Consider the following 18,064-nt stretch of genomic DNA (forward strand, 5'->3'; position numbering starts at 1 on the left):
ACCCTCTTCTCGGTGCCGCGGCGCGCGAGCCCCCTCCCAGGCACCCCAGTGCTTCCCTGCGCTTTCCATTCCGGGAGTTTCCGCCTCGGCTTCTCCGGGTCCTCTTGTCATCCCCTGGGTTCCCCCAGATCCTCACCCCTCCACACACACACTCCCCCCTTCCTAGAGGTTCCACCTTTGGACTGTCTCCTTGGCAGCTTTTTTCGTTTCCAAAGGGTCCCCCTGCTGTCTTCTCCTGCGCTCCTGGCCCCCTCCTCTTTCCCCGGACCCCTCCCTCCTCTTGATCCGGCGGGAACAGTGCCCTGACTTGAGGGCAGGATCCCTGGCTAGGCTCTTGGGGCCTGTCTGGGCTGGGGTTCCTGGGAAGATCGGCCCAGGGTCCGAGACTCCGGACCCTGCCCGTGCCCTTTGCGTCTTGATGGGCCGGAGAGGCGGATCTGATGAGGTCCGGGCTGGAGATCTAGAAAAGTTGGCTCCCGGTCGGAAGGAGCATAGCTGCCGCTCCTTGGGGTTCATGATGATTCTGCTCCTTTCTTTGACTGCCTCTTGCCCTTGGTCTGGACTGGAGTGAACCAAGGGCTAGTTCTTAGCTGATGCAACTGCTGCCTTTTTTGGGAAGGAGGAGAAATGGTTGGGGGTGTCGACAACCTCCTCCTGATGGGGACTTGCCTGGAAGGGTGGGGCCGTTTTTCGGTGACCACACTCTGACGCCTCTTCCCCAGGAAGCCTTTTGGGGATGAGGTGTGAGGATGGAGAGGGAGAGAGCTTGGTGAGGGAAAGCGAATTTCGGCCTCAATGGCGGAGGACGGGTTTGAGGGAGCTGAGAGGCTACCAGAGGCCTCTCCCACCTTTTCCATTAGGAGGACCTTAAACCTCTGCCAAACTGTTTCCTGCCCTCTGAGCAGACAGACTAGCAGACAGACAGACTGAAGGCAGGAGGAGTGCTGCTGGTGGTGATACTTCCTGTGGAGGGGATGGGGGAGTGGGAGTTTGTGCAGAGGGCCTGGGCAGTCAGTGCCCGTGGCTCAGTCACACTGGCATTGCCTTCGTGAAGGTCAGGTCTTCCTCTGGCTCACGGGGAGAGGCAAGGACAGGTGACTTGTGGTGGAGGACTGGCTTTTGGAGAGATGCTGGGGCATGAATCACCAGCCTTGGCTTCCCTGTCTTCTCGGTTTGAGAGATTCCTTGGGGTTGGGTCTGATGCCCCTCTGCCTGTGGGCTGTGGGACACAGAGCAGGATCCAAGAATGTTTGTGACTTCTCCTGGGAATTCAGCTAGGTGGTTTGCACTCCATGTCTTGGGCACACCCGCTAGGAAGCAGTTTCCTCTGCAAACTTTGAACGGCCTTTCTGGACTGTGGGGTATCCTGAGGACTGCCCTGGTAGGTCAGAACCAGGGGAGGTCGCTGGGCCTTGGGTGGCTGCCTGGCTTGGCTCGGACCTCCCCTATAGGAGCTGGAGGGAAGGAATCAACCTGGTTCCCCACTCCCTCTCCTGAGAGTGGAGGTGATGCCAGGTTTCCACATGGGGACCCTGAGGCATGGGCTAATGGTATAAGACCTCATGGGGAGTCAGGTGGGATGGATATGAGGCCCTAGAGCCCAGCACACTATCTCGCCACCCCTTGACTCATTCATTCATTCAGTCAGTCAGTCATCCTTTAGTAAGTGCTTGGCCTGGGCCAGGAATAGTGGTAAGAGAACACAGTCCCTGGCCTCCTCTGAGCTGCCATCTAAGACGAGAGGCAGATAGGGAAACAGCAATACGGTGGCCAATGTAATAATGGCGACACAGAGACAGCCCAGAGGAAGGAGGCCTCAGCTCTGGGGGAATATGCAGGGGTGGTCAGCCTGTGTTTCTTGGAATAGGAGGGACTAGAAGAATCAGTGACAGGGAGTCCAGAGCTGGAGTTCTGGTCCGGGCTCTGCCACGGGCGAGTGACTGGACAGCCCAGCGTTGGTGGGCATCCCCATCCTTGCCGAGGAGGGTGGGTAGGGGCAGAGGCTGGCTTGGATGGCCTCTGTGCCTCTGCAGCTCTAAGTGCTTTACGGTCACAGTCACCTGAGTGGGGTTGCTGGCTTATTGACCTGTCCCCCTGTGAGGCTGGAGGCTGCCTTCTGCTTCTTTTCTCCCAGTGGAGTGCCTGGTGCTGAGTAGATGTGATAAATGCTCAGTGGCATCCATGGTTGCAAGGCTCCACAGTCCCTCAAAGAGCCGTTCGGGTCCCTTTGTCTGCCTGTGTCCCCTCTTCCCCCACTTCCTCCTTCCTGCTAACTCCTCCTTCTCCTTGGGCCACACTCCCAGCTCCTGGCTGGTGGAGGTGCTCCCCCTTCCCCTGCAGTGGTCTGATCACACTTCTCTCCCTACCCTGCCAGCTTGTCTTGTTCACGCGTGTGAGCAGTTCTGAGCAGAGTGCCTGGCATGTAAGTAGATGCTCGCTCAATGCTCCTTGACTAATCAACGATGGTTGGAGTTGTGTTTGAGTCGAAGTGGTGTGTCTGGGCTGAGGCTGTGTCTTTGCCTGGATCCAGCTCACCCCACCATAGCTCATCTCTCCCCACTTCCCACGTCCAGTGGGATCTAGCCAGGCCAAAGCACTCAGCGTTCTCTAGATGTCACGTTCTCTCCCCTCCAGGCAAACATACTGTTCCTTCTGCCTGGAATTCTCTCTCCCCAACTCCTCCTCTTCCTCGGGAGTCAACTCAGGCAGCACTTTTTCCAGGGAGCCTTCCCTGACCCCCTTGGTCAGGATCCAGTGGTTCTCCCATGTTCCCATAGCTTCTGGGTTCCGCCCAGCAGAGCCCTGGGCTCTTAAGAGCCAGTCGTCATTTTTGACTTGGCGTGTCCCCAGTAGACTGTCTAATTCTCTCTTGTCAGCCCAGAGCCCAGCCCAGGGCCTGGCACCGGTCAGGTGCTGAGAAAACGTTGGCCGCACAGCAGGTAACGCTGATAGTCACACTCAGCCCTTCACACTCAGCCCTGTTGACGTAGCTCTTGCTTCCTCGTAGGGAGGGAGCTTCCATGGAGCGAAAGGAATGCCAGGACCCTGCCCAGACAGATGTGGGCCAGCCTCAGCGCCGACAGCCAACACGCAGATAGCAGAGCCGTCCACGGGGTAAGGACTGGGCCCCTCTCCCTCCAGGTCAGCCACCGCCTCCGGTCAGGTGCCTTCCCCACCCTGGGGAGCACAGGGCAGTGTTTCCTTCTCTGTGGTCCTTTGCTCTTATTGCTGTAGGTCCAAGGCATCTAGGGCAGAGGTGGTGGGAGACAGAACTCTTCCTCCTTCTCCTGCCTCAGTGGCCAGCTGAGAAGTATATGGTTGCTGGACTCTTTGAACGCCGATGTCAAGCTTCGTTGCGAACCTCTGTTTTTTCTCGCTCAGCCCAGATCTTGTCAGTCTGGATTGTTGCTGCTGTCTTGTGATCACATTTCCCAAGGTGTGTTCCATGGAACACCAGTTTTTTTGGTCACGGTGGTTAGATAAGTCTGGAAAAAATAACTTATTGTCTTTGCCGCAGGACTTCTCAGAGCCTTGAACACATTGACCTGAGTATGATGAGGCTCTGAGAGGGAGCTAGCAGGTCGTGTTTCCCCACACTCGCTTGATCACGTGGACATATTTGGGGACTGGTTTCTTGGCCTACACTTTGGTTCCCAAAGGCAGGAGAGGGCACTGGTTAGGACCCAAATTTTGTAGTCACACCTGGGTTTGAGTCCCAGCTGTCACGTGCTTGAGGAGTGACTCTGGGCCAGTCACTGTACTTCTCTGAGCTTCAGTTTCCTTATCTATAAAAGGAGATAATATTAGCACCTTCCCTTCCTTTAGGATATTTTCAAAATTAAATATGTTGATAGAGGGAAGGCACTTAGCAGAGTGTGCATCCCAGAATGTGCTCCCTAATCGGAGTGGGGTGTGTGTAGACTGCTTTATAATTCGTAAAACACGCCCTCATCAATGATCTCCTTTGGTCATTTGAAGAAGCTCACGCAATGGCCTTTATCCCATGTACAGATGTGGAAACAGGCTCAGAGGGAGGAAGCCACTTGTCCCAAATCTTCAGGAAGGAAGGCAGGGACATGGGACTTGAACTAGACCCCAGGATCCTGAGCCAGGGTCCTTTATCCTGTGCCCGAGACCTCCCTGCATCTGCCTCCCAGCTCGGCTTTTTGTTAAGGAAGACCTGGCCGTCCCCAGCCTGGATTTTAAAAGAAAGTTATCTTCTTATTTTTGTTTTGTAATTACTCATACAGTTGAAGTTCATTATAGGTTCTTCTGTTTTGATCTTAGTGTCACATGGAAAGAGAACGTCTCCTGTGATCCCCATCTCCAGAGGTGCGAAGGGGAGGGGTGCGCCCTTCCACGGGTCTTATTACCATTTGCTTGTTTTTCCAAAATTGAGTGCTGTTAGAGCCGCTGGTTCCTACTTCCTCTTGCTCCGTTCACTGGTTCGGGCTGGACCTCTCTCCCAGGCCAGCATGGATGCGTGAGTCCTGTCAGCAGGGCCGATACCTGCCCGCCCGCCCACATTCTCACGTCTGGGGTTTTTGAGCTCCTTGTCGGGCATTGGGGCATTCGCAGCAGTGGAGCGGGTGGGAAGTGCCTGGTGGGTGATGTTGTTGACGCTCCTGTTTATTGGGACAAGGTCAGCAGATCCTGGCCCTGCCCTGTAGGAGTTTCCTGTTGGTTTTGAGGAATTCTGCCCCCTGCAGAGAGGAGGCCTGAGCTGAAGCCTTGCTGGCTGCTGTGAGCAGGAAGCAGCGGGTCCTGCTTATCTGGGAGCAGAATTCCTCCTCCGGGCCAGAGACGCTGGAGGGTGGCACGCTGGCCTGAGAGCTTTTGGCCTCCAGGTTTTAGCCTCCGCTGTGTGCCTGAGGCAGGGGTCGGGGTGGGGGGTAGGGAGGGACATGCATGAGTTCTTGCCTTTGCCTGAGTCTGGCTCTGACTCAGTTTACCCAGGCAATTCCTGGTGGAAGCCTCAGTCTTTGTCCCCTTGGAATGCTCCTTTCAGGTTTTCGCCTTGAGGGTGGGCAGGCGAGGAGAAGGCAGAGGGGCTGCCCTGTGATCCGGGTCTAAAGACACTCTGTTGGGGGGCTGGCCCCATGGCCGAGTGGTTAAGTTCATGCGCTCTGCTTCGGCAGCCCAGGGTTTTGCCGGTTCGGATCCTGGGCGCGGACATGGCACCGCTCATCAGGCCATGCTGAGGCAGCGTCCCACATGCCACAGCTAGAAGGACCCAGACCTAAAAATGTACAACTATGTACCAGGGGGCTTTGGGAAGAAAAAGGAAAAAATAAAATCTTTAAAGTTGCTCTGTTGGGGCTCAGGCGACCTCAAGATGGGATTCGGCAGGGGGATTTCTGGCCTGGCAGCCTGGTTTCGTGGAGCCGGGAGAGCGTGGTTTGGAGGATCAAGCTGGAAGTGGGGTCTGTGCCAGCACTCCCTGTCCCCTCCCTGGTGCCCCCTCAGCTCACTGTCCTCACCCTCTCCCTCTCCTGAGTTTCTTCCTCCCGTTCTTTCCCTGGAGTCTCTTTTTCTTTCTCCCATGAGGCCCTCCTGGCAGGGAGCCCCAGGAGCTGGCCCAGTAGACGATGCCCAGCCCCTCCGCCTTCCCCTCCTTCCAGCAGCAGGACCCGCATGGCCTGGGCTCGTCCTCAGTGGCTGTGGGCCTCGTGCTAGGCTGCGTGCCGGTTCCCTGCAGACCTTTACCAGCTTGCCCGCCACAGCTCCTGTGGGAGGAGGGCCACCATGTCACAGGCAGGGTAGGAGACCAAGGCTCGGAGGCACTTGCCCAAAGTTGTACAACTTAGGTGGCACAGCCAGGACTCGAACCCTCTTTGCCTCAGCAGCCTGTGCTCTCTCTATCCCACTTTCTACTTCCCTTTTTCTCTAGGTTCCCAGAGTCGCCCAGGAGCTTGCTAACAGTGCCGGTTCCCCTGGGTCCACCAGCACACGGCTGCAGAGTCAGAGCCTGGGGGCGGGCCCGGGAATCAGCTCGTTGAAGAAGCTCCCAGGCTTTCGCGAGGCAGGCCGCAGACCCTGCCGGGGTACACTGCCCAGGGCAACCCTGCAGCCCCGGGCCCCAGCTCTGGTGAGGTCCGTCCGCCGCCAGAACTGACACCTTGGGAGTGGAAGCAGGGCCGAGCTTCCTGCAGGATGGTGGCTTATCGTGACTTCCCAGTGTGTGTTGGAGGTTAGCCTTCCCTCCTCGAGGATGTGTGGGGCGAGGTTTCTCGAAGGGCTTTTACTCCCAGCCACAAACATCCTCTGCTCTCTTTCCCAACACGTTTCTGCTGCATCTCGCATCTCGTAGCAAGTTCTATGTTTAACTGTCTCTTGAGGGCCGAAAACCTCAGAATTAAATAGGCTGCTGCACGATAGCCTCATGCCTGGAGCGGCCTCCACCGGAACCAAGCTGGCTGTAAAATTCCACGGCTTCACGCGCCACCTGGACACCCTCAGAGGTGCTGCTGCCAGGCTCCCGCCCTCTGACAGATTCGGCGAGCTGACCCAGGCGCTGACCAAGCTGGGGCAGGGCGGCGCAGGAATCCTGCCCTTCACAGCTCCCAGCCGGCACTTAGCATCAGGGTCCCTGCCCAGAGAGCCGGGCCCCTCGGTCCCAGTCCCAGGGGGCTCGGCAGAAACTGCATCTGCAGCCCCCCTCGGGGGCTCCTGTCCACGTTTCATAACCTGTCCAGGAAGGCAGTGCTGGGGGCCAATCAAGCCCCGTCTCCAAGGCCCGTCTGCCCCGATGGGCCCAGGCCGGACACCTGGCTTCTGGGCCCAAACCCAGAGCTGGGCTCCCTTCCAAAGTTTCCTTAAAGCCATACCTGAGAGACCAGAGGCATCTGAGCATGGCCTGCGAGGGTTCGCCGCAGAGGCCTTGAGTCCATATACTGTTAGGAAAATTGGGTGTTGTCCCACAAAGCATTTCTAGCGTTCTAGGTGCCCAGGGAGGCCCAGGAGACCTGCTTGCCTTTGAGGCAGATTGGCATGATGGAAAGTCAGACCTGGGATGCTCTTTCCCACCATCTTCTAGCTGTGTAGCCTTGGGCAGGTCACTTAACCTCTCTGGACCTCAGACTTCGCACCCATAAAGGGACTGATAAAACCTGTCATTAATATTAACAGCAGCTAACGTTACAGTCTTACTTTGTGGCAGGCACTGGGCCAAAAGCTTCCCATGGACTGGCTCATTCAGTCCTCGCTACAACCCTGTGAGGAGTAAACTCGTCAGCCGTTTTATAGATGAGGAAACCAGAGCCCCAGAGGTGAAGTGACTTTCCCAAAGTCAAACGCTGGTGAAGTGGGGAGCCGCCTCACTGATGCGCGTGGAGATCAGGAGCTGAGGCGGAGGGAGTGCTGGGTGCAGTGCTGGCACACAGTGCATGTCAGGGACCGGGAGCTCGAATGCCAGCCTGGTGGCGTGAGGGGAAGGCCTGGCCTGCTGCCTTGTGTGCTTGGCGTGGGGAGCCAGTGGGAGGAGCCCCAGCTGGGTGTCCCTCACCTGTCACCCTTCACCTTGAAAGCTGGCCACGCCCTTGCTAGTTTTCGTGAGGACAGACCTGTTTGGGAGGCTCAGCTCGAGTGTGAGAGCAGTTTGGAACTGAAACTTGTTTCCTCTGCCTCCTGCCCCAACTGTCTCCCCTCTTCCTTTCCCCCGGAAGTGAGGGTGTGCCCTTCTATGCAGGGTGAGCACCAAACCAGGCAGCGCCCCCAGCCGCTGACTCACCCCAGACAAGTGTGGGGGCCCAGAAGGCCACGCTCTGCTCTTGGGTGGGTGGGGGCTGTGTCACCAGGTGACGAGATGAAACCTCTCCTCCCCCTCCTGGCTCTGGGACCAAAGGAGGCCACTGAGCAAGGAGCAGATTCACAGGCCCGGAGCTCTCCCAGGACAAGGCCAGTGACCCAGAGTCTTCCTTGGGCCTCTAGGGAATGGCCCTTCCCCCGGGACGGGGCTGGAGGAACAGCCTTCCTGAGAGCGGCGGAGCAGGGCCGCCTCCCGCCTCCCCCCTGCCCGGGAAGTCTTCCCAGCATTGCTGTTTGGGCTTTAACAAAAGGCTCTCTGTGCCATGTTTACCCGCGGCCCGACCTGCCTGCCACGCTCAGGTGTGAGCGCCAAGCCTCTGGGACGAGGGGTGGCGTGTCAGGCCTGGACTCCCTTCCCCGTCCATGAGGAGCGTCCAGAGGAAGTCAACAGCGCAGCCCAGGCCTGACACCTAAGGGGTGGTTCTGAGAGCAAATCGCCAGCTCTCTCCTTTCGTCCTTTCCCGGGGTCCTGACCCTGCGAGGGTCCCCAGAAGTCCACGCTCCTGAGTGTGGTTGGTGAGTCCTGGAGGCTCTGGGGGCCCCTGGCCGTCTGGTCTGTGCTCAGCGGTGTTTGTCCTTGCGGCTCAGCCCTCACCTGGGTGTCCCCCTACTGAATGCTGGAGGGTTTTCTGCGATGGCAGGTGGGTTGTAGTAACTATAGCCCCGCTTCCTCTGTGCCAGGTGTTGGACTGTCAACGTTAGATGGTGTTATTTTCAGTTCTCACAATAGGCTTCCGGGATGGGTACTGTAACGTTCCCATTTTACAGTTGAGGAAACTGAGGCTCCGAGAGGACACGTCGTTTGTCGCGGGGTCTGAGCTCACCCCGCTGCTTCCCTGTAGGGAGGCGTCCTGTTGAGGAGCCCGTGTCCCTGGGGAGGGCAGGCACGGGCGCGCTAACCTTTCTCTAACCTCAGAAACCACGTGGTGAGGGAGCTCTTCTGTTTTTTTCCCAAGTATTTTTTCTACTCAGAAGCACTAAATTTCAATCATAGGAGAATGTATAATGTAGGCGACCCTCTACAACCTTACCCACCCTCAGACTCACCCACATAGAGTTCTGTGTATAGCTTTCCAGATGTTTCTATGTTTACAGTGGTAAGTTTGTTGCTGACATAATTTTTTATAACAAGAATGGAATCCTACCTGTTTCCCCTAATTTTTGTTATTATAGTAAAATATATATAACGTAAAATTTAACATCTTAATCATTTTTAAGTGTACAGTTCAGTGGCATTTAGTTACATTCAAACATTATGCAACCGTCACCGCCATCCACCTCCAGAACTTTTTTCCTTGTGCAGAATTGCAGCTCTGCACTGTTGGACACTAACTCCCCTTCATCCCCTCCCCCAGCCCCTGGTAGCCCCTGTTCTACTTTCTGTCTATGAATCTGACGACTCTGGGTGCCTCCTGTGGTTGGGATCAGCAGTGTTTGTCGTTTTGTGACTGGCTTCTTCCATGGATCATACATTTTATATCCTGGGCAGCTTTTTTTTTTTTGAGGAATATTAGCCCTGAGCTAACATCTGCTGCCAATCCTCCCTTTTTTTTTTTTTTTTTTTTTTGCTGAGGAAGACTGGCCCTGAGCTAACATCGGTGCCCATCTTCTCTCCTTTTTATGTGGGACGCCTGCCACAGCATGGCTTGCCAAGCAGTGTATAGGTCCACACCTGGGATCCGAACCACTGCACCACCAGGCCAGCCACCCCTTTTTTCTTTTTTTTTTTACTACTCAATATCTCTTGGACAGCTTTTGCATCACTGTATACAGATCTATGAGGTAGGGAGCATTATTCTCATTTCAAAGTTGCCAGAACACAGGCTCGGGCTAAATAATTTGCCTGAGGTCAGGGAATTAGCTCATCCTGGAGCTGGATTTGAACCTGTGTGCTCCTGACTCCAGCGCTCTTGGCTTTGCACTCCTCGACACCCGCCTGCCACTGAGGGGATGATAAGGCTGTCTGGGTTGCTTTATCTGACTCCCCTGGGACAGGGCTGCTCCAGCCCTGCCGCAGGAACCTGGTCGCGCTCCTCCCCACCTGCGTGTGCTGCACTGTGGGAAGGGGCTAGCTTCTTCCTACCCACTTCCGCGCGTCTCCCTGGGGCCGGGCGGGCGGACCAGGCAGGGTGCTGCTGCCCCGTGCTGGCTGTAGTATCCTCAGAGGCCACAGGTGCTGCTGCGCCAGGGAGGAGCAGGCCAGTTGCAAGGAGGAGCCGAATCTGCTGCCCTGGCAATTGGTCCACGCGGTAGCCGCTGCCTCCCGCTGAACCTGGCCTGGGTGAGGACCAGAGGGAGCACCAGCCAGGAGGAGCAAGAACGGATGATTGTTTTGGTAATTTGTATGCAATAGTTTAAGCACAGAGAAAAGTATAAAACTAGAACAGATGTCTTTGTATGCAGGACTCAGCTTTGTCAGACCTTAAGGTTTTGCAAGTCACACACACTCTCTCTCAAATTATTTCAGACACAATCCCATCCTCCTCCCTCTCTCTGGGTGAAATTATTATCTTGATTTTGGGGCTCTCCACGCATGTTTTTATAGCTTCCCTACACTTGGATAGATAGGTTGTAGAAAACCTTATATAGTGTGCGTATTATTCTACAGCTTGTTTTTTGGCTCAGCGTTGTTTTTGATGTCTATCCATGTGGATATGTATAGCTGTGGTTCGTTGACTTTCATTGCTTTCACGTTCCGTTGTATGATTAGAGCAATTTATCTTTTCTCCTGCTGATGGACATTTCGGTTCTTGCTAATTTTTTACTGTTAGGAACAACTCTTAGCATTCTTGTCGGTGCCTTTCCAGGGCTTCACACTTATGCATAAAGCGACTCTCTAAGGTCTGTAACTAGGAGAGAAATTGCTGGATTGTGGGATGTGTGCATCCTCATCTAGGATTTCAGCATTTTTGCCAGTTGCAGGGAGTGGAATATGTTGTAATTTGCATTCCCTGACTAGTAATGAGGTTAAGAATTATTTCACGCCTCAATTTCCATTTGTGTTTTTTTCCTGTGAATTGTCTATTTTTTCCTGTTGGCTTGCCTTTGTGTGTGTTTGTAGGAGTTCTGTATTCTCGATGTTAATCCTTTGCTAGTTACGTTGCTGTCAGTGCTGCTCACTCCTAGTGACCCTGTGGACAGTGGAGCAGAACCCTGCCTGGTCTTTCTGTGCCATCCTCTGACCTTCTGGCGCTATCAGACAGTGCTCCTATTGTCTGCTGTTCATAGGTTTTCATGGCCAGTTTTTCGGAAGTGGATAGCGAGGTCCTTCTTCCTAGTCTGTCTTATTCTGGAAGTCCACCATGGGTGACCCTGCTGGTATTTGAAATACTGGTGGCATAGCTTTCGGCATCACAGCAACACAGAGCCACCACAGTGTGACAACCTGCAGACGGGTGGTGTGATTCCCTGGCCGGAAATAAACCCGGGTTGCAGTGGTCAGAGCACCGAATCCTAACCACCAGACCAAGTCTGTGGGTTCTTTTCGCTTTCTTTTTATTGTATCCTTTGATGTGCATACATTGTAAATTTAATGTGATCGGTATATCAATCTTTTCCTGTGATGGTTCATACTCTTTGTGATGAGAAATCCTTCCCTGTCTTAAAGGCATTAAGATGGTCTTTTAGACTTTTTCTTTAAATGTTTTCAGGTTTGCCTAGGTGTTTAAGTCACTGGAATTTATTTTCCTGTGAGGAGGTAGATGGGCTATGCTTTTTTTGTGTACGTAACTGACAGCCGGCTCTGTTTATGGACGCCCATTCTTTCCCCCTGACCTGCAGAGCCAACACTGTCATGTCTAATTTTCCAGAAATTTGGGTGTCTGTTTCTAGGCTTACTCTTCTGTGCCTTTGGCCCACCAATCTACCCCTCCATCAGCACCACGTTGGCTGAATTCCTATAGCTTTGTAGTAAGCTTCCTCCCACCTTATTCTTCCAAGTTGTCTTAGCTCTTCTTGATCCTTCAGAATCATGATTTTAAAAAATCTTTTTTCTTAATTACCTGAGTAACATGTGCTTATGAGAGAAAATACAGGTAAGTTTGGGGTGAAAAAAGATTATAAGTAGCAGTCTAATCTCACTGCCAATATTGTTCAAATATATATACGTATGTGTATATATAAAACTTAGCGCAGAAGCGTTGCTCTGTCACGGTTTTGTCACCTACCTTTTGCATTTCACACACTTTGGACGTTTTCTCATTCTTTAAGTCATGAAGCGTTTTGCTCTAACGTGTTCCGTTATTTCGTGGTTTTCCATCATCTGATCATTTAATAAATATTCAACCGTTCACTTAATACCGGGCATCTGGGTCGTTTACAGTTTTCCTGGGGTATAAATAACACTGGGATGAACATCCCAGTCTTTCCCAGACAGTGGCCGTCCTCCCTCCTGACACTTCTCCATCCTGGGCTCAGCCCAGTGCAGCAGCCCTGCTCCGCCGTCTGTACTCCGGGCTCTGCACAGGGCTGGGATGAATCTAGAGGGTCCGGCAGGGCACCCAGCCTCCTCACTCCCCCCGACCCCTCGGCGGTCCCTTGCCCACTGCCTCCCTAGCTTTACTGGGGTGCAGCCAGCAGTCTCCCCCCTCACTGGTGGGTGCTAATCCCCAACCTCTAGGAGGGCACAGCCTCCAGCTTAAAGTGACACATCTTTCTGGAAGACGGGGAGTTAGCTAGACCAGAGCTCGGAGGACAGCGGCACGTGCCTTTTTGTCTTTTCTCAGCCGCCCTGATTTCAACCCTTTAATCTTTGTCCTCTATTCAGAATCCTGTCCAAATTCTCCATCTCTTGGGGCAGAGACCTGACCTGACCCGGCTCCCCATCACCCGCTCAGAGCTACAAAAGAACATCCAATCCCCACACTGGGGGCCAGTTTTTTCTTTCTTTTTTTTTTTTTTTTGGCTCTATTTATTTTAAATTCTGTGCTATTTTTCAATCACAAAGATAATGCATGCTGGTAACAAATTACAGTTTCCTTTCATTCTGCCCCTGTTCCCACTCTTAAGAGGGAGCCTTCCCCACCGTGCGGGGAATGTTGGTCAAAGGTTTATCAAAATGGGATTGTCTTTATTTATTATTCTGGATCTCGCTTTTTTTCAAAATGACATTACGTACAGAGCTACTTTGTTCCACTGAGAGGGCCCTGTTACATTCGAGTGACTCCTTCAATGTCCCAGGATGTGCTGATTGCCCACCTTCCGTGTGCCAGGCCTTAGCTAACTCTGTGTCTGCGAGCCCCGTGGGCGGTCTCCTTCTTGCGTTTCCTTCCTTCATGCTCTGGGTCTGCACACTTTTCGTTCACCCGTCAACGGTCTGTTGAAGTCAAGATTGCAGGCTTGTGTCTGTTTTAGCCCCATTCCATGCATGGGGGGCCTAAGGCTCAGAGAGGTGAAGTCACCTGCCCAGTGTCACTCCACTGCTGGGTGGCAGAGCCCAGACTGGCCCCGGCTGTCCCTCTGCCTCTAAGCTCTCATCACCGCTGCTCAGCACTTGCTGTCCACCTGCCTGAGGTCGCACACACAGCAGTTTGGGAAACCTCATTCCTATGACTTCTTGATAGTCCTGGGAGCTTGGCAGGGCGTCTGTTACTGTGCCTGTTTTATGGGTGGGGAGGCCAAGGGGCCGAGAGGGGATGGAGTCCTGGCTCCTGGACAGCGCCTCTCCCTCCCTCCTGGCTGGCTGGCAGAACCGGCCGGGACAAGGGTGTCTGTGGCGGCGTCAGGGCTCTAGAGCTGGAGCCCTGCCCTCTGACCTGGGGGTGGGCTGCAGTCAGTGTAAGGGAGGCCCCAGGATGGGCAGGAGCCTGGGATCACACGCTGCTTGGTACTTTGACCACCTTTTACAAAACATGGCACATCCATGACACATTCTCTGCTCCCTTCCAGACGGGGAAACTGAGGCCCTGGGGGAGAAGCTGTCACACTGCCTGCAGGAAACTTCCTGAAGAGGACGCTTTCCATAACTGGGACTAAAGGTCCCCAGTGCCCTGAATCTGCCCCTTTCCCTTAGGGGTGCTCTCCTGACCGCACCCAGGTGTGCCCCGGGGCAGCTGTCAGGTGGGATCTGCTCCGTCTGAATGGCCCCCCGGAGGTGCTGCTTGTCTGGCGCCATCACAGATCCGGGTTTGAAGGTGGCCTCTGTCACTTACAGGCGGTGTGAAGTCGGGCACATGACTTCTCTCCCTGAGCCTCAGTTTCCCTATCTATAAAATGGACGTGAAGAATATTATTCAGCCTTAAAAAAGAAGGAAAGTCTGACACATGCTACAACACGGATGAAATTTGAGGACATTATGTTAAGTGAAATAAGCCAGTCACAAAAGGACAAGTGCTGTATGATTCCACTTCTGTGAGATACTGGCGTTGTCAGAGTCATAGGGATGGAAGGCGGAACGGTGTTTGCTGGGGTCAGGGGGTAATGGGGAGTCATTGTTTAGTGGGGATAGTTTCCGTTTTGCAAGATAAAAAGAGTTCTGGATGGTGGTGATGGTTGTACAACAATGTGAATATACTTCATGCCACTGAACTGTACACCTACAAATGGTTGAAATGGTAAACCTTATGTGTATTTTACCCCAATAAAGAAAGAATTTTGAGGGAAAAAATGGCTGCAAAAACTATAGGCCTCCTGGGCTTGTGAGGGTTCTGGGTTGGCCTTTGTCATCAGTCTGGGAACCAGCAGCTGCTCCAGCTGAGGGTGTGTAGTCACCTTGAGCTCCTGGGTGGGTCCCTGCCCTGGAGCTCCCTTCCTGGGCTCCGGCTGCTTCCCCCGGGCCCTCAGGGTTGGGCAGGGGCAGGGAGAGCCCGAAGCCACGCCTCTGCTGCGTCCCTTGGCCCCGCCCTCATCCACCTGAAACTCTGCCTTCCCCCCCATCCCTTCCCTGTGCCCCATTCCTGCCCCGGCCCCCTCACAGGCACTCTCTTGAGACCCGCTGAATTTATTGAGCACCTACTGTGTGCTGAAGACTCCCATCCTCAAGGAGCATCTGACCTCACCCGGGTGACGGGTGACGAGGAGGGTGAGGACAGATGACATCAGCCAAAACCATCTGCCCGCCCCACTCTGCCCTGAACGCTTTAAAAGCGTGAATTCGTGGACTCCTCCCAGTGGCCCTCTGAGGTACTGTCCCATTGTGTTTGTGAAGAACCTGAGGCCGGCAGCCGGTGAGGACCTTGCCCAAGGCCGTGCAGCAAGGCCCAGGCTGCAGGCGGCCAAGCCCAGGCCTGCACCTACGTCTCCGGCAGCAGCCACTCCAGAGGGGGCCCTGGCCACCTCCTCCTCCCTGGCACCCCTGGGGGCTAGAGCCTGGGGTTTGGTGCCTGCACCTGCTTTCTAGATTCCCCCCAAAACCCCATCAGAGAGGGGCAGTGGCTTGTCCAGGGTCTCACAGTGAGTTGGAGGCAGAAACCTGGGTGCAGCGAGAGGGCGACCCCCCTCAGACAGGTCACCCACACGAGGCCGGGCCTGCGCTGGACTCCCAGTCCTGCCCTTTTAACCTCCGTGACCTGGGCCCCAGCTCTGCCCCTCTGAACCTCCGTGGCCTCCTCTGCGCAGTGGAATGGTGACACCAGGGGGGAGCCTCAGGGACCGGCACAGGACTGTCGCCTCCACGAAGCCCTTCTCAGCGGGAGGGTGGCATTTGTCCCTCCTCTTGCAGCCAGGGCTGCCCCTGCCCCCACACAGGGTCCAGTGTTTCCGGCCTTCGTCTGTCTCTCCCACCTGCCTACGTGCTCACACTAGACCGAGAGGCAGACACACCTTAGTCACTCTTGTTGCCCCCAGGGGACCTAGCCCAGGGCTGCACCGAGAGCTCGCCATGTGCTTCCAGACTGGGTGTTGCGGGTGAGGGCGGTTAGAGCCATCATACCCGAAGGGACTGGCTGTTCTGCCTCTCTGAGCCTCAGGCTCCCTCACCTGTAAGGGAGCTGTGAACCTTCCCGCTTCAGAGCCAGCAGGAATCAGGAAGGCCACACGGGCAGAGCCCAGGACAGCGGGCCCAGGTGCAGCTCCTGCCTAAGAGCTGGCGCTCCAGTGGGTCGACACACCCACTCCCCTCCCAACTGGTGAGGCAGCAACCACATCCTGCCTGGTCATACATGGCCCCCACCCCCCGTGTCTGTCATCCTGCCGTGGCAGTCTCCTTCTGGACTCTCCAGGGCAGGCTGTTGCATGCCCTCAGGCCCTCTGTCTTGGCCCCTCCTTCCTTCCGGTCCCCAATCTTTGGGCGCCTGCCTGGATGTGCACTCGGGGATCCGGGAAGGGAGGGACGAGTATCTGGGTGTCTTTCAGCTGGAGGCCAGCCGTGTGATTCAGCAGGCCCTCCCTGGAGTGCCACTTTCCCAGGAGTGTGGGTGGCGTGAGGAGCCAGCTGGTCATTAGAGGGCCCGGGCCTTCCTGGGGGGTGGTCACTCACCCTGGCCTCTGAGTCCTGGCCTTAGCAGGAGGGCTGACCCCTGGGCTGGAGCCGCCGGCCAGGGCGGGTGGTGGTGTCTGCTGGCCCCGTGGTGACCTGAGCTCTGGGAAACCCCAGGGGGTGGGGATGCTGGACTCCTGCCCGTGTGTGGGGCCTCGGGCAGGTGGACAGGGTGCCTGCGCAGTGGTGAGGACCTGGACAGGGAGGTGGAGAGACAGGCCTGGGCTTGGTCTCGGCTCTGCCCTGAGTGGTACAGGGGCTTGGGCAGGTGACTTCACCTCCCTGAGCCCTAGTTCCCTCATCTGTGGAATGGGGACACAGATAGGCCCTACATCTGGGCTTCCAAGGGATTCCATGAGGCAATTCCACATGGGGTAAGGGCTGGCCTAGCGCCTGGCACATGTCCATCTGTTAAGTGCCCCGCTTCCCTCCCAGGGTCTGGCTTGCCTTCCTCCTGTCCTCCCCACCCATCCCTGTGTGTTCTAGACATACGGCCTGGGAAGCATTTGACTTTTGCAGGGAGGCCCTGTTTTCTGAAGTGTTCGTTACCATGGTCATTATTAATATTACCAGTAATCAGAATGAGGTGGCCCAGTCCCATAACCTGGGCCCCCTTGTTCTTCTCCCAAAAGAACAGACCCATTTGTCAAAACACAAGTATGTAGGGGGCTGGCCCCACGCATAGTGGTTAAGTTTGGCACACTCTGCTTCAGCAGCCCAAGTTCACAGGTTCAGATCCTGGGTATGGACCTACACTACTCGTCAGCCATGCTGTGGAGGCATCCCACATGCAAAATACAGGGACGTTGACACAGATGTTAGCTCAGGGCTAATCTTCCTCAAGCAAAACAAGAGGAAGATTGGCAACAAATGTTAGCTCAGGGCGAATCTTCCTCAGGAAGAAACAAAACAAAACACTCCACAGGTATTTAAACCTTGATTTAAAATGTAGATTCTAGATTAGAAAATAGGGAGTAAAGTAAAATCACACTATTATTTAAAAAAATATACACAAAAAGAACCAGAAGGTTATTACTCCGTGAAAAGTCAGCAGTGGGTAACCCAGGCCAGTGTTCTTCAAGGAATTTCTCTTGTGGTCCTTATGCTTTTTTATATTTTCCCAGCATTCTCCAGGGAACATCCAGTACATTTTTTATCTCGTTACAGCCTCACAGGCTGTTCGTTACAAGCAGCATATCGTGGCAGGGCGGTCCTGGACGAGGTGATCCAAGGACGGGATTCCTTCCACAGGATTATTTTGTTGTACAGCTCCTGGATGTCACTGGCTGGATTTCCTGAACGTGGCAAATCATTTGTGGCACTGAAGTCACGTGTTGAAAATCAGATTCCTAGGCTCTGCAGGAGACCTGCCCAGTTGGACTTTCGGGGAGAATCTGCTGCTGTCGATTTAGTTTCTTTATACACACCCACGTAGACGCACACAGCCAGAGATGATTTTACAGAAATGCATAAGTGTGATCATGTCATCCAGCTTGGGCTGGATAGCCGTCTGGTTTTCTTGTCCTCCCCCTGTGTGGCCCCTCCCCCGGGAGCCTGTCATTACACCTGCTGTGTGTGTGTCCTTCCGGTTTCCCCTTGGAGTTCCCAGAATCCTGTATGGACATAACTGCATGCACACAGGTACAACTTTTAAAATCTCCCTATTTTTCCTACAAAAGTGAGTGCATATTAAACTCTGTCTTCCGCATTTGGCTTTTCTCACACTCCGCATAAATCTCTTTGGGTCACTGGTGCAACTTCACGGCGGCTGGTTCCTAGTGAGCCGGAAGTTTTCGCCAAGCCCCTCTGGTCAGTCTGATCATTAGGAAGATGGGGTCTAGACC

At 54.6% G+C, this 18,064-nt stretch overlaps 1 protein-coding gene across 4 annotated transcripts in view; it reads left to right on the plus strand.

Moving 5' to 3' along the window:
• Positions 1-18,064, plus strand: part of LRRC8A (leucine rich repeat containing 8 VRAC subunit A) — a 28,203-nt gene that overhangs the window by 357 nt on the left and 9,782 nt on the right. The window contains exons 1-2 of one of the 4 annotated variants that reach the window (XM_023629073.2): positions 558-2,422; positions 3,008-3,114. The exons of 1 other annotated variant lie outside the window; for it this stretch is intronic. The gene's annotated coding sequence lies outside the window, so the exon portion shown is untranslated. Of the gene's footprint in view, positions 1-557; positions 2,423-3,007; positions 3,142-18,064 lie in introns of those variants that run through there. 2 more of the 4 variants (XM_005605853.4, XM_001500261.7) reach the window with 2 other exon arrangements.

The sequence above is a fragment of the Equus caballus genome, chromosome 25 (genome assembly GCF_041296265.1).
Source record: "Equus caballus isolate H_3958 breed thoroughbred chromosome 25, TB-T2T, whole genome shotgun sequence".
In the NCBI taxonomy this organism is placed as follows: Eukaryota; Metazoa; Chordata; class Mammalia; order Perissodactyla; family Equidae; genus Equus; species Equus caballus.